The sequence below is a fragment of the Phoca vitulina genome, unplaced genomic scaffold (assembly GCF_004348235.1).
Source record: "Phoca vitulina isolate PV1807 unplaced genomic scaffold, GSC_HSeal_1.0 scaffold76, whole genome shotgun sequence".
In the NCBI taxonomy this organism is placed as follows: Eukaryota; Metazoa; Chordata; class Mammalia; order Carnivora; family Phocidae; genus Phoca; species Phoca vitulina.
In genome coordinates, this window is record NW_022589779.1 from 1,062,184 (window position 1) to 1,073,971 (window position 11,788).

The window sequence follows — 11,788 nt, forward strand, 5'->3', positions numbered from 1 at the left end:
GACTGCCTTCGGCTCAGGTCATGATCCTGGAGTCCTGGGATCGAGTCCCGCATCGGGCTCCCTGCTCGTCAGGGAGTCTGCTTCTCCCTCTGACCCTCCTCCCTCTCATGCTCTCTGTCTCTCATTCTCTCTCTCTCAAATAAATAAATAAAATCTTTAAAAAAAAATAAAAAAATAAAAAAATAAAAAATAAAAAATAAAAAATAATGTTGGATTAGGAGTGACCTTTCTAGCATGACAAGAAATAAGAAAAGGAAGCACTGACAGGTTTGACTACTCAAAAAAAAAAGGAATAACACTATACAAAAGTTGAAAGAGAAGTGAAAAACTGGAGAAAATATGTAGAGTATACAAAAGAAAAATGGATAATATCCATATAAATAGTTTCTATAAATAAATAAAAGATGACCAGCTTAATAAAAATGGGCAAAAAATATGAAAAGACAATTAATTCATAGAAGACACCATGTCCGATGAACAAATAAAAAGATGTTCAGTCACAGCAGTGATTCAAGAGATGCCGATTGAAACAGTGTTGAAGTGGTCTGCAATTTAACAAAAGAAAGCAAAGAAAATTACTAATGATAACTAAGAGTGTGGGGGAATAGATACTTTCAAACACTGTGGGTGTGAGTGATAAACATTCATCATGGGGGACTTTTCAGGAAAATCCCCAATTAATGCCAGTTGTGTACATTTTTTTTTCTTGCAATGGGACTAGAGAAAACTATCGATACTAGTTATAAGTGAAGCTGTCACCAAACTGTCACCAAACCCTTTTTTCTAAGGTAGATGTTCTCACCCAGGCCGCATAAGAGAAACATCTGGGTAAAATAGCCCCAACTAATCAGGTGAGAATCTCTGGGAGTGGGGCATAGGCACTGCTAATATTTAGAATCTTCCCAGTAGAATCTAATATGCACTAGGTTGAGATCTGTTATAAGTATCTTCACCTTTCCTATTAGGGAGAGTAAATAACAAACCTAAAGCTAATTCTTGAGTCTCTATTGTTCAAGAAAATTGCTGACCTACTCTAGTTAATGGAGAGGAAAGAATTTCTCTCTCAGCTGAGCTGGTCTAAAGAGTTTTGCTTGTGTCCCCTAAAGATTTTGCTTATTCCCAAAAGGGAATAAGCCTGGGGATGCAGGCTAGATTTCATCAGCAGCATGTGTCCCAGTCCAGGGAAAATAATAATGGATCAGAGAGCCTCTTCTCCCTTTTCCTTGTTTACCTTCTAATGTCTCTGGAGCTCTGGAACCTTCAGAGGGCAGACCCACACCTTTAGGCAGAAATCTGAAATCAGATTGAGTCATACTCAAATACTTTAGGTACATTATGTTTAGTTAGGTCTAAAATACAGGTGAAGACATTTGATTTAGCTTGTTCCCTTGTGACTTAACATTTCCTTTTCATGGAATTATGAGAATCATGGTAAAATCCATTCAAGAGAGGGAGGCTGACCAAATTATGGCAGACTCCAAAACAGTATTGTTAGAATCTATTTGCAAACAATTTTGCAGTGTTTACTAAAATTTTTTTATACATTTTATGCCAGCATTTCTATATACTGGCGTATATGGTTTCCAAATATGGTGGTCAATAATTCCTCCCTGCATTGTACATGCATAGACTCCAAGTAAGGGGGTCTGTTTTTTCTCCTCTTGAATGTGAGCTAGCCTGTGGCTTAGCTAGACTAATAGAATGCGGTGGAAGTGACATTCTGGGATTTTCACACTAAACCTTAAGAGATACTACAGCTTCCACTCCTCCTTCTTGAATCTCAGCAAATGTGATGTAAAGAATAAGTGAATTGATTAGAGGCTAGAAAAGTCAATGATTAGAGGCCACATGGAGAGACCACATGGAGAAGCCATCTTTGGTAAGCTCCCAGCTGACTGCAGCTGCATATGAGTGAGACTAGTCAACAGTCCTGGGGAAAAAAAAAAAAAAAGGTTGCAAGCAGAAAAAACTGAAAATGTAAATGTAAGAACAGAAGAAAGGTTTATGTGGCTGGTGTGCAGTGAGAGATGGGGAGAGGAAATCAAGTAGTCTATTTAGCCTCTTGTTAGCCATATTAAGAATTTTAAAATTTTGTTCTAAAATTGAAAAATGTTAGGCACACTATGGAATCATTTAAATATATTTAAGTATATGAATACATTAAATTGGAATATGTAACAAGCTCTTTACAATGGTTATCTCTGAAGACTGCTCTTAAGGGGAATTTTTACTTTTGAAAATGTATTTCTATAATGTTTTGATTTTATATAAATATTTAACAGACTCTGACTTTCTTCCAAAATTTCTTTCATTCTCTCTATATAATGAGATGTGGTCATGAACATGTTTAGACTATATATCTCTAACTCCTTTGTGGTTAAATTGTGGTTAAAGTGAATGGAAATAATATGTAGCATTCTCGTCTGAAGGTTGTATAGTAGTGGGTTGGCCTCTTCGCTTATTTCCTTCCTCTGGTTTTAGCTGTCTGCAGAGACGGATGAGAATGATAGAGCCATAAAATGGAAGGGCACTTAGTCCCGAATAAATTTTATGGGAGAGAACCACACTAATATATGAGCAAGAAAAATTCAAGTGTGTTAAGCCCCTCAAATTTTGGAATTTGTCACCACAGCTTAGTCTAACCTAGCTAAATACAATGAAGTACATGCATTGCTTTCATAATGGGATTCTATTTAATGTAGAAATTTCAATTGTACCCCAGGTTAAGCCTAAAGTCCTTATGAAGCTTTGCTGCGAACAGATCAAGGAATTAATTAGAGCACTAGACCAAGTGAATATTTAAGGGTTTTGTGAAACAATATTTAATAAGTCCAGTGACTGCTCTGATCTTATAGTTTATATCAGATACTCAAGGATCTTCAGTGCTCTTACCCTATCGCCTTATATGTCAAGAAGCTTGCACTAGTATGTAGCATGGACTAGGAAGTATCATTAGATTATACCTTTTGAAATCACATTTCACTCAGTGTATTATGAAAATGTGATAAAATATAAATTTTTTTACCTTGTCAATTTTCTGAGACCATTATTAGATAATTAAACTAAGTTTCTTGCTATAAAAAGTAACTTGTACTCCAGTGACCAGGCATATCAAATTGCATCCATATGAAACTTACACCATCTATTTACATTTTATTAGTATTTGTGTCATGTATGCACAGAGCTTGAGGACATAATTCTAAGTCTGCATGTATATTTAGATAACAAATCTAGAGGTCATGCAGAGATAGTTCAAAGACAATTTGAGAGGTCATGCAAAACTCTTAGTTCATTTTCATTCTCCCTCGTTTGTATTCTTTCTGCCAAGCCCATCCAAAATAAAAAAAGTCTTTTCTATTATCTTTTTCATTGTTTTTGGCAAAGTGCAACAAACTGGGTTCATAGGATAAAGAAAAATATATATTCCCTATTCCCAACCTAATATTCCTGAAATGACACCTAATCCAGCTCTGTTCCCTCCTAAAAAACAAATCAGACATTTAAGGGAAATTTGCTGTGCTGTTACTTCTAAGACTGAAAAATTTGATTTAAAAACCTCAACAATTTAGTAAATTGTTTTATGTCTAATAAAACATAAACACCAGTAGAAATGCACAATCTGAACACTCTGTGATAGCCTAGAAAAATCTTGCGTTAAGGTAAAATTAACCAATGGAATAAAAATTATATTTGAGGCTGGACTGAAACTGTGTAACTAAATAATTTTGTAAGAAAAAGAAACACAATTTAGAGACTGGATTTATTAGGATGGCAAAATTGTGGGTTGCTATTTTCCTCTTTTACTTATATTTTATTAATGGTGCTATACTGTTTTTTATGCATCAGCGAATTTATTTATTCTTTATTTAGTCATAAATAGTTGTCAAGTACGTACTTTCTCCTAGATTATTTTTTGGACATTGGGAATATAACAATAGAACAGACAAACCCACTGCCTTAATAGAATTTACATTCTACTGAGGGAGAGATGCAATAAATGAATATGGGATATAATTTGCTGTGTCTCTTAAATCCTCCAGGAAGTAGGCAGTGAAATAGATGTAGGAGTGAAAATGTTTACTGGGGACTAAGACCAGTGAAGGGAAAAAGGAGGAAGAGGGATTGGGCAGAGGTCAGCTCTAATGCTGTGCCTGACAGTATCTCTAACAGTCCAGTGAGGCAATCCAGAGCAAGGAATTCTCAATAGAAATGCCTAGATCCTTGTATTGACACATTGCTCAGCCATTGGCTGAAGTCCTCTGGAGAAGAGTATCACCTGTACTTGGTGATACTTGAAGATGAGGTAGGTCCTGACAGAATTAATATCTGGGGGCTGTTAGTTAACCCCACTCCTCACTTCTGGGCAACAGAAGGGATGTCGGAAAAGAGCATCTCTTTGTCCATAATTTTTGTAGATGAAAATAGGGTAAGAATAGAAAGTGATTGTGAGTTGTGTAAGACTGATGAATCACAGCCCCGTACCCTTGAAACAAGTAATACATTATATGTTAAAATAAAAGAAAGTGATGTGGGAAGTTTATTTTACATAGGACAGTGAGGAAGGCCACTGATAAGATTATAATTGAGTAGAGACTTGGAAATTAGCTTCAATCCATTAGATGATCTAGGATAAGGATATTTCAGGAGATAGGATAGCAAGTGAGAAAGTCCTGACAGACAAGCCAGTGTGGCTGAAGTGAAGAGAGTTAACAGAAAGAGGTAGGGGATGAGATTGGGAAGATAGGTTGGGAGCATAAGTAGGAACCTAGAGGCCATGCTTAAGATATTTTCTGAGTATCATGGAAGGCTCTGAAGAGGAGAGTACCATGAGCTGATTTACAATTTTATAAAAGTCACATTGGAAAATTGTGATTTGCACTAGGGTGTTAGTGGTTGTATGGTGAGAAGTGGTAGGATTCAGGTATATGTCCAAACTCTGCGTTTCTAGTGAGTTGAATGTGGGAGATGAGGAAGACATCCTTGACTTCTGGGCTTGTGGCCTGAGGAAAGGTGTGAATGGAGGGGAAGAATAGGGGAAGAACAGGTTGTGGTCCTAGTGGGGAGATAGAGTTGTTTTGGATAAATTAAACTGTGTATTAGATTCCTAGTTGACATGTAAATGGTTAGTTTAAGAAGAGCAACATGAAGCTCAGAGGAGAAGTAGAGTGGAAATAAAATTTGGGAATCATTAGAGTATAGATGAAATTACAGCAATGAGATTGGAAGAGATCACCTGCCGAAGCTGAGTGTAAATAGAGATGTGTACACTTGATTAAGCCCCAAGGCATTCCACAATTCAGAAAGGGAGATAAAGAGGACAAGATAGGAAAGGAGACAGAGAAGGAGCAGACTGGGAGGAAGAACACCAGGAGATGGAGTATCTTGGAAAGACAAGTATTTGGGGAAAAGAAAGGGGGTGAGAGGGTGATGATCAACTACGTCAATTGTGGCTGAGAAGTCAAATAAGATGAGGACTGGGTGTTGACTTTTGGAAATGGTAAAGTGGAAATCAATGTAGACCCTGACAGAAGCAGTTTCACTGTGAAATAGTGAAAAGCCTTGTTTGAAAGCAAAGTTAAGGAAAGGGCACTGAAGCCTGAGAAAAAAGAAGCAATGCAAAGGTGTGCGTATGTGTTTACATTTTATCCCTAGAAGAGATTATTTTTTAAAAGGTACAATACATCATGTTCCTTGGACTCATTTTTTTTTCCTTCTCTCCTTCCTTCAGATGAGAGATCTGAAGTATAGTTGAGTGAATCCACCAAGCCAGTCAAATTCTATTGTTATAGTTTTAGAAGCTGGGTAGTACTAAACTCTTTCAAGTACTATGCTTGGGTAAAAAAGAGTTGGATGAATTTTGCTAATGCAAAAGCCTCTACCTTGGATGCTGTTAACCTTAAAAATAAAACAGATAGTTATTTTACCAGCAAAAAAAAAAAATGGGTTTATTCGGGAATAGCTGAGAATTGCAAATGGGGACAAGCAAGCTATAGCAAAGACCCTAGGCAGGTCCACTGAACAAAGGAGAGGAACATTCTTTTATAGAGGGAAGCACAAACTGGGAAGGTTGTCATAAACAAAAGCCCACTGGAATAAACTGGGAAGCACAGTGGCTTCTCACTGGCTGAGTTGTGACAGTCTCTTATTGGCTGGGTGGGGAGAGTAAGCCTTTTAACCTCCTGCTAGGATAGTAAAATCGTATCCACAAGCAAGCTCTTTCTCTTCCTGCTGAATTCGCAGTTGATGAGGAATGCTAGGGTGTGAGAGCTCCCCCTGCCAAACTTCTCAGCTCCATTTTAGTGAAGTTTCGCTTTATTAATTTTCACAATGCCAGGGGCTAAATATATCTATATAAATGATATGAATTTTTTTGTTTGGAGCAGCATCCAATTTACATTTCTACATCTGTAATTTAACCAGTAGAGGAAAAATTAATTGGTAGTTAAGTTACAGTAATTGCTCTGGGCTCATACATACTATTATTATTAGATTGTTTCCACATACCTCCTTTAATACTGAGAAGGATCCCCTGAAAGTCCTTTATAGATGAGAAAATGGAGGCTCTGAGATTCAGGTAATTTGCTCAAAATCACATAGTTAGTTTCAGATGTGGAATCTGCAAATCTGACATTAGGCTCTTGCTTGCTGTGGCATGCAGTGCTACTTCTTGATTTAAAATGACCAAAGGGCTTAAAAAGGACAATCATTTATGCCCACCCCAACCAAAACTTTTAAGTACTTCAGAATGAATTACAACTCAGTAATTAGAGACCTAGAATTACACATTTAAATTAAAGTCAATTTTTTTGGGTTTCCTACATAGAGAGTGATTGGTTGAATGATTATGGTAGTTGACCTAATTAGTAGAAATGAATATCATATTAAACATCTTTTGGGGGTTTATATGTTCTGTGTATATTCTTAGCATAGAAATGTCTTGACATTTCTCTTTTATAGAAATTCAGTTGTATACTGCTAACATCTTTAAGACCAATATAAATGCATATACACAATTATGAAATTTTATAAAACTCTTGATTTTGAAGGGAATAGGCAAGAAAGAACAGATTTTAAATTGGCACTTGATATATTGACAGTGAAGGAATAAATAGGTGTACTTGTATTGATAAACAATGCAAAGGCATTTACTTATGCTATAAAATAGTGATCTGAAGCTATAATGTAGCACCAATTATGAATATAATGTTAAACTGATTATGCATTCCAGAGCTATGGTAACTATTACCTAGGTAACCACAAAAATATGTAATCTTGAGCTGAATTTATTAAATGAAAAGTTTTGTTTTGGAGTCCTGCTATTGCAATATGTAAAATGATAACATGATTTAAGTGATTTAAGTGAACTGTGTGAAACAGATTTTAAATTACATTTTACATGGTTAGAAAAGATAATTACAAAATTTGTTTCAATTACATATCCCAAACAACATGTGGTGATGATTTACATTTTATTTATTATACATTTTCCCCTGAAGAATATGCTCTATATTGTTCTTAGGGAATTCTGAGATTTGTATGAATTAGCTATTAGACATTTTTATATTATACCGTCTTTTATTCAGTGAGAAAAGAAGCACTGACAGAATTTTTTAAAAATCGAAATTACATAGACATACATCTTTAATTCCCATTTTTATTTCTTTTTAGTTACTTTTTTAAGATTTTATTTATTTGAGAAAGAGAGAGAGTGTGAGTAAGAGTGAGAGAGCACAAGTGAGGGGGAGGGGCAGAGGCAGAGGGAGAAGAAGACTCCCCGCTGAGCAGGGAGCTCCCCCTGGGGCTCGATCACAGGACCTTAGGCTCATAACCTGAGCAGAAGGCAGACACTTAACCATCTGAGCTACCCAGGTGCCCCTCTTTTTAGTTATTTTTGCATCATTTTGTCATCTTGATATTGCATCATTATGTCATTTCCATTCTCCACCTCTAAGACGCCCCCCTCACCCCACAACCGCTGTTCCCCCATCCCTGAGCTAAGTCTGTTTCCAAATTAGGTGTGGTCATGTGACTAAATTTTCTGTAACCCTGTATGAGTAGAAGTGATGTATGCCACTTCTGGCATTAGTGCTGGTATGTGCCACCATGCCGTCTCCTGCCCGTTAGCCAGTGTGATCCTAACATGGTAGTGACCTGACTTTAATTATACTATAAAGACAAGGCCTTGTGGGATGGTGGAGGAACATGAAGGAAGGAACCTGGGTTTTTGAATGACTGCATGGAGCCGGGCGACCTTTTGACCTAGACTGCTCACTTCAGATAAGAGAGAAATAAATGTTTTGTCTTCTTTTTTTTTTTAAAGATTTTATTTATTTATTTGAGAGAGAGAGAGAGCGAGAGAGAGCACATGAGAGGGGGGAGGGTCAGAGGGAGAAGCAGACTCTCTGCTGAGCAGGGAGCCCGATGCGGGACTCGATCCGGGGACTCCAGGATCATGACCTGAGCCGAAGGCAGTCGCTTAACCAACTGAGCCACCCAGGCGCCCTAAATGTTTTGTCTTCTTTAAGTTACTCAATTATTGTTAATTCTCTTTATTATAGCAGCCTAGCCTAAATAATACACATTGATTTGACTAGATTCAGTGAGTGAAGGAGTAAATCCACATGCTTTCTCAAATTCGTGAGTTCAAGTTAGCTCATTACACACATTCTTCCTCATAATGACATCAGTCTTGGTGATACAATCTCACACTCCTCCATAGTTCTTTCATACTTTAGACAATATGTGGCTCTACCTCTAATTAATGCTAGCTGTATTTACTTGTACTTTTTCTTATTATATTGCTATTACCATAAGTAGGGTGGGGTTGGTGTCTTGCCAGGCATATATACATTGCAGTTTTGTAAGAGACATTTAACTCAACTTGATCAGTTTCTTTATGTGTTGTTGGCTACCCTTACTCTTGTGATTGAAAGAATACAAACTATCCCATGGTCTGTTTCCTCTCTTTGTTTTATTTTTTCTATCTCTGATGATTTACATAGATTCTGATGAAAATATAAAATTATTGACTTGATGCTTTTTAAAATGCAATATATACAATGTATATTTTTCTAAATATATATTTTATACTAGATATTACTTATATTTTTGTGTATAATATATTTAGTGTATATTTTCTGTACAGTATTTATTATTTTTATATTTTCCCATACAGTGTATTTCTCTTTTTAATTTTCTGGCCAACACTTCTTGATTTTACAGAGGAATAAGCTGAGAGATAGAAGGGATAGCTAGCTTAGGCTATTACACATAGCTGCTAGATAGAGGAACCAGTTCTCAAAGTTGGCCACTCTGACTCCAAGTTTATTTTTGTTTTCTAAATAGTAGTGGGGTGAGGTGCCAGGATATACAGTGGAAATAGAAGCGGAGCCCAGAGCTTGAGGGAAGAAGGGACATAGAACAGGAAAGAAAAGTAAGGGATGAAGAGAGATTTGCAGGCATATGGGGAAGTTGGCCTTGTTTTAGGTGACCTAACATTGACCCTGCCTGGTTGAGAGGTTTCCTGTTCTCAGATTCCCCATATTGGAAGAACAATTTTGTTGTCACAACTGGTTGAGCATTCCCAGGGATCTGTATGGAGTAAACTTCTATGTCCAGAGTGGACAGAAGAGTCTTGGTCTTTTCTGGGAGTCTTAAGTTATGTGGCTGTGGGGAGTCGGAGATTTTGTTCTAGCACAGGTTCTCTTGACACTAACAAGAATCTCTTTACTGGGTCTTGCCAATTTCCAAATTGAAAGCAAAACAGAAGGAATCTTTTCCTGGTGACTGGTCGTAGTTTGGCTCTCATTTCCAGCTTAGTTACAGATTTATTTATGGCTTTATTATCTTCCTGGTCCTCTTTGACGGATCTCCCTATCTTCTCCCGATGTGGACTTTATCACATACTAATTAGAATGTATGAAGTAATAAATGTATACTTTTATATACAGGAGTATGTAAGATGGTACGGTGAGGACAGAAAGAAAGATCTATATGAGAAGTTTTAAAAAAATCAACAGTTAAAAAATCTAAGAGCTGTCAACTATTTTAAACAATGGAAAAACTTATTTCATGTTCTCATCAATATTTTTATGTACAGATTTTAAGAAATGGCAACTGAAGTTTTTGGGATTGTTCAGCCCCTTAGTAATGGCTAACATTTATAAACGTATCAGCATTAGTTTGCTAGGGCCGATATAACAAAATACCACAGAGTGATTGACTTAAACAATGGAAATTTATTTTCTCAAGTTCTGGAGGCTAGAAGTCCAAGATCAGGATGTCAGCAGGTTTGGTTTTCTGAGGCCTCTCTTATTGGCTTGCAGGTGGCTGCTTTCTCACTCTATCTCTTTTCTTTGAGCACATGCAAACCTGGTGTTTCTCTGTGTGTCCAAATTTCCTCTTCTTATATAGACCCCATTCAGATTGGGCCAGGTTTTTGAATGATGGCATGAAGCAGGGCAACCTTTTGACCTAGGCTGCTCACTTCAGAATATCAGATAAGAGAGAAATAAAGAGCCCCATTTTAACTTAATTAACTTAACTAACTCTTTAATGGTCGTATCTTTTTTTTTTAAAATTTTATTTATTTATTTGACAGAGAGATAGAGAGCGCAAGTAGGCAGAGCGGCAGGGAGAGGGAGAAGCAGGCTCTCTGCTGAGCAGGGAGCCCGACTTGGGGCTTGATCCCAGGGACCTGAGCTGAATGAGCCACCCAGGCACCCCTAATGGTCCTCTCTTTAATATAGTCACCTTCTGAGGTATTGGGAGTTAAGGCTTCAACATCGGAATTTGGGAGAGATGCCCAATTCAGCCCATAAGAGTAACTTATACTTAATATACTTATATATATTATGTATACTTAATATATACTTAATACTTAATAAGTGGTAATGAGGGATCTGCACTGTTCTAAACCCTTTTTATGTACTGAGTTGTTTAATCTGTGCAACAAGGCTGTGAGCTAGCTACTTGGAAATATTCTATTTTCCAGATGTAAAAACTGAGTTACAGAGAGGTAAAATGACTTTCTCAAAGTCACAAGGGCAGTAAATGGCAGAGTCGGGAATAAATGGAGGTGGCCTGGTCTCAGAGCTGCTCTCTCAGACACCATGCTGTTAGATGTTAGTTTGTACCAACTTAAGGGCAAACGCTTTAAGATCGGATCCTAGGTTCAGAAGATGACTTCATGTTTTGGTTCTACTAGTCTATGCTTTTCAGAAAGCCATCTGATTTCTTTAGGTCATCTATAGTCTCCTGTCTGTGAGGAATAACTGACAAGATGATATAGAGCTCTTTGGCAAATAAGAAGGACTACATAAATGTCAAGTGTTGTAGTAATTTCATCAGTACAGGTGTGTTTGTCACTTATATTTATGGACAGCCTAGCTACTGAACTGACACAAGACTGTGTTGATTTCCAGAGAAAACAGGTCCATGACAATGTGAACGAAAGATCATACAGTATGTGGCAGTAACATTTTGACTCCAGTAATAAATCCAACATGGTACTGAAGATCTCAAGCCTAGTCTGTTGTGTACATTTTTTTTTTTTAAGATTTTATTCATTCATTTGAGAGAGAGAGACAGAGAGAGCACACAAGCAGGGGGAAAGGTAGAGGGAGAGGGAGAAGCAGGCTCCCCACTGAGCCAGCCAGGAGCCTGACGTGGGGCTCGATCCCAGGATCTGGAGACCATGACCCGAACCGGAGGCAGACACCCAACCATCTGAGCCACCCAGGCGCCCCTGTTGTGTACGTTTTTTTTTTTTTTTTTTTTTTTTTTTTTT